Source organism: Barbatula barbatula (genome assembly GCF_947034865.1).
Source record: "Barbatula barbatula genome assembly, chromosome: 13".
In the NCBI taxonomy this organism is placed as follows: Eukaryota; Metazoa; Chordata; class Actinopteri; order Cypriniformes; family Nemacheilidae; genus Barbatula; species Barbatula barbatula.
Window position 1 is genome coordinate 14,671,221 of NC_136776.1, and position 4,657 is coordinate 14,675,877.

Genomic DNA, 4,657 nt, shown 5'->3' on the forward strand with positions numbered 1-4,657 from the left:
ATGTTTCACACAAAAATATCATTGAATGATGTTCAAGATATTGGAATATACAATTTCACTAATAATTATTTTCATTCCGTTTTCTAGGAAATAAAAGCTTTTTAGAAACTATTCTATAATAGCAGCAAATACATATTTCATCTGCTAGAAATAAATAAACCTCAACAAATGACGACTGTAATGTGTATGTGATTCAAGTCAATGTGAATATACACACCTCTAGATTTCTGTACTCTGTGTCCTGGAGGTTCTCTGTGGTCTCTTGTTGTTCTTTCACAACAGACTCTTCAGATTGGGATGAGGATGAGGCTGATGGTGTGATCTGGGACAGTGGAAGCTCTGGGGTCTCTTCCCCCAAACCAAAATCCTCAGATAGGGCTGGAGATGTGGTCTGGGGCAGCTCTGGTTGTTTTCCCTTTTTCTTTGGTGCCGGGGAGACGAACCATGGAGTCTTTGGTCTAAATGAGATGTGGCTTTCATCGTCTTTCTTTAACTCTTTCTTGAACAGCGGACGTCTGACTTTCTGCTGTCCCATCTCCTCTTCCATCTTTGCCTCCTGGTGGATCTGGGTGATAGTCTTGGGACCCAGATTTGCCCTCCGTGGAACCCATAGATTCTGGAAAAAGAATAATACTGTATGTTAATGCTGTGATTAAAACATATTTTTGAATATTGACAAAATAAAAATCTCACACAACTCACAAGTCTCAGGTCCATGACGTCCTGCATCATGAAGCGGATGCGCGTAGATGTTTTGCGCTCCTTCACCAAAGTTTCCATCTGGTGAATGTACTCGTCCATTTTAATCTGAATGTGAAAAACACAAGAGTCAAAAACATCCACAAGCATCAATCAATTCATCGGTATGCTGTTTTGCTGACACACAACCAAACACATGAACCCTTACCTGTCTTTCCCCAGCGTCGAGTTCTTTGCCCACTGTGGTGAGCAGCTTGCAGAGGCACTCGAGTGTCTCATCATCATGTTGGTTCAATGAGTTGGTGAGACACTTGTGTATGATGGTCTCCTTCAACATCTTCAGTTTGTAGAGCTCCCCGATGAAGTTGACGTTTCCAATGGAGCATCTTCTAGCTTTCGCCCTGGCCTCTGCAAGCTCTTGTCTCAGTTTTTCCTGTTCGCCAGCCTGAAGGAAAGCAAGAAATATAAAATTAATTTCTCGATAATTTCATAAAATAACCCTTTTGAAGAAAACTTTATGAATTTTTTTGGAGTACTGAAACACTTACTGGTGCAGCCTCCATCTCCTTCTGTTTGATGGTGAAGCCGTCCTCATTCACTTGGTCATTGTCAAACTGCTCCAAGCAGAATCGGAGCAGAATTGACTTGAAGGACGAATATGTTTTGGATGACTGTTTCGAGGGGACTTTAAACTACAAACACAGAAAACAAAAATAACTTAAACTCCCATCTGAAATCTTCAGCTGGATCTACATATGTAAGTCAAAGGCTATTTAATGCAGTAGTATTTGAAACATAACTCACGTTTGCCATATTCCTGCACATACTGGCGTACGTGACAGAGAAGCTGGGCTCAGAGATGGCTTTCTCATGCACCAGCTCTACGACACGCCTGAGACGCTCCATCGTGTCGATCTGCAGCTCATTCACCTTCACCATCAGCTGGTCGAACTTCTCGGGGGTCAATCTGTTGAGGATGCTCCTGAAGCTCCGCAGAAGTTCCTACATAAAACAAACATTAAACATTATTTCAAGATACAAATGAATTCAATGAACCAAAGGCTGAATGAGATGCAAATTTGAGTTAAAGTAATTAAACACACCTCAGTTTTCTTGTGCTCTGAAACTTGACTGCTTGTCTCCTCTTTCTTGACGCTGGGCCTCCAAGCATCAGCCGACTTGTTCAGCTGGACATCTTTATTCAGCTGAACGTTGATAATTTTGCGTGCAGGTAGTCGACGCACTTCTTTGTCCTGAGAAATGAGACCGAATAATTTAACTCGGGATAACTTGAACTAGAGCTTCTAAATACACATCACTTTTGTTTATTAGTTAAAGGACTATAATCCTGTTTTCAGTTTAAAGTATCCGTAAAGAAGAGATTTTAAATGGATGTTTCACACAAAAATATTATTGAATGATGTTCAAGATATTGGAATATACAATTTCACTAATAATTATTTTCATTCCGTTTTCTAGGAAATAAAAGCTTTTTAGAAACTATTCTATAATAGCAGCAAATACATATTTCATCTGCTAGAAATAAATAAACCTCAACAAATGACGACTGTAATGTGTATGTGATTCAAGTCAATGTGAATATACACACCTCTAGATTTCTGTACTCTGTGTCCTGGAGGTTCTCTGTGGTCTCTTGTTGTTCTTTCACAACAGACTCTTCAGATTGGGATGAGGATGAGGCTGATGGTGTGATCTGGGACAGTGGAATCTCTGGGGTCTCTTCCCCCAAACCAGAATCCTCAGATAGGGCTGGAGATGTAGTCTGGGGCAGCTCTGGTTGTTTTCCCTTTTTCTTTGGTGCCGGGGAGACGAACCATGGAGTCTTTGGTCTAAATGAGATGTGGCTTTCATCGTCTTTCTTTAACTCTTTCTTGAACAGCGGACGTCTGACTTTCTGCTGTTCCATCTCCTCTTCCATCTTTGCCTCCTGGTGGATCTGGGTGATAGTCTTGGGACCCAGATTTGCCCTCCGTGGTACCCATAGATTCTGGAAAAAGAATAATACTGTATGTTAATGCTGTGATTAAAACATATTTTTGAATATTGGCAAAATAAAAATCTCACACAACTCACAAGTCTCAGGTCCATGACATCCTGCATCATGAAGCGGATGCGCGTAGATGTTTTGCGCTCCTTCACCAAAGTTTCCATCTGGTGAATGTACTCGTCCATTTTAATCTGAATGTGAAAAACACAAGAGTCAAAAACATCCACAAGCATCAATCAATTCATCGGTATGCTGTTTTGCTGACACACAACCAAACACAAGAACCCTTACCTTTCTTTCCCCAGCGTCGAGTTCTTTGCCCACTGTGGTGAGCAGCTTGCAGAGGCACTCGAGTGTCTCATCATCATGTTTGTTCAATGAGTTGGTGAGACACTTGTGTATGATGGTCTCCTTCAACATCTTCAGTTTGTAGAGCTCCCCGATGAAGTTGACGTTTCCAATGGAGCATCTTCTAGCTTTCGCCCTGGCCTCTGCAAGCTCTTGTCTCAGTTTTTCCTGTTCGCCAGCCTGAAGGAAAGCAAGAAATATAAAATTAATTTCAACAATAATTTCATAAAATAACCCTTTTGAAGAAAACTTTATGAATTTTTTTTTGGAGTACTGAAACACTTACTGGTGCAGCCTCCATCTCCTTCTGTTTGATGGTGAAGCCGTCCTCCTTCACTTGGTCATTGTCAAACTGCTCCAAGCAGAATCGGAGCAGAATTGACTTGAAGGACGAATATGTTTTGGATGACTGTTTCGAGGGGACTTTAAACTACAAACACAGAAAACAAAAATAACTTAAAATCCCATCTGAAATCTTCAGCTGGATCTACATATGTAAGTCAAAGGCTATTTAATGCAGTAGTATTTGAAACATAACTCACGTTTGCCATATTCCTGCACATACTGGCGTACGTGACAGAGAAGCTGGGCTCAGAGATGGCTTTCTCATGCACCAGCTCTACGACACGCCTGAGACGCTCCATCGTGTCGATCTGCAGCTCATTCACCTTCACCATCAGCTGGTCGAACTTCTCGGGGGTCAATCTGTTGAGGATGCTCCTGAAGCTCCGCAGAAGTTCCTACATAAAACAAACATTAAACATTATTTCAAGATACAAATGAATTCAATGAACCAAAAGCTGAATGAGATGCAAATTTGAGTTAAAGTAATTAAACACACCTCAGTTTTCTTGTGCTCTGAAACTTGACTGCTTGTCTCCTCTTTCTTGACGCTGGGCCTCCAAGCATCAGCCGACTTGTTCAGCTGGACGTCTTTATCCAGCTGAACGTTGATAATTTTGCGTGCAGGTAGTCGACGCACTTCTTTGTCCTGAGAAAAGAGACCGAATAATTTAACTCGGGATAACTTGAACTAGAGCTTCTAAATACACATCACTTTTGTTTATGAGTTAAACGACTATAATCCTGTTTTCAGTTTAAAGTATCCGTAAAGAAGAGATTTTAAATGGATGTTTCAAATAAGACAAAGACAAACCATTGATCGGCTGCTTGATGGAGTTTTAGGCTTTGATCTCCTGTCGATGCTTGGACCCACTGGCAGCCTCTTTTCATTCATCTGTTAAAACAGCCAATCACAGAGCAGACACATGTTAAAATTTGGTAATTTTCTAATACTTAAAGAGTCAAGATTACTCAAGAGAACTTCTGCTTGTTTGATGTGTTAGAGCAGGACTTGACGTAACAGAGACTGACTGAGATTTCACTGGAAGCTGCTAAGATTTAGCACAGAATTATTGAATCACTTGCATATGGCTTTAGATATTGTAAACTAGAAGTCTTCTGGTTAAATATTAGTTCAAAATAATCTTCCATTCAAATGATAAATTCAATATTGTTATATAAATGCAGTAGTTCAGGGAATGCAATCAAACTGCATTAAGGCATTTTTAACAATTAGCTGTTGTGTTTTATATATTGTTG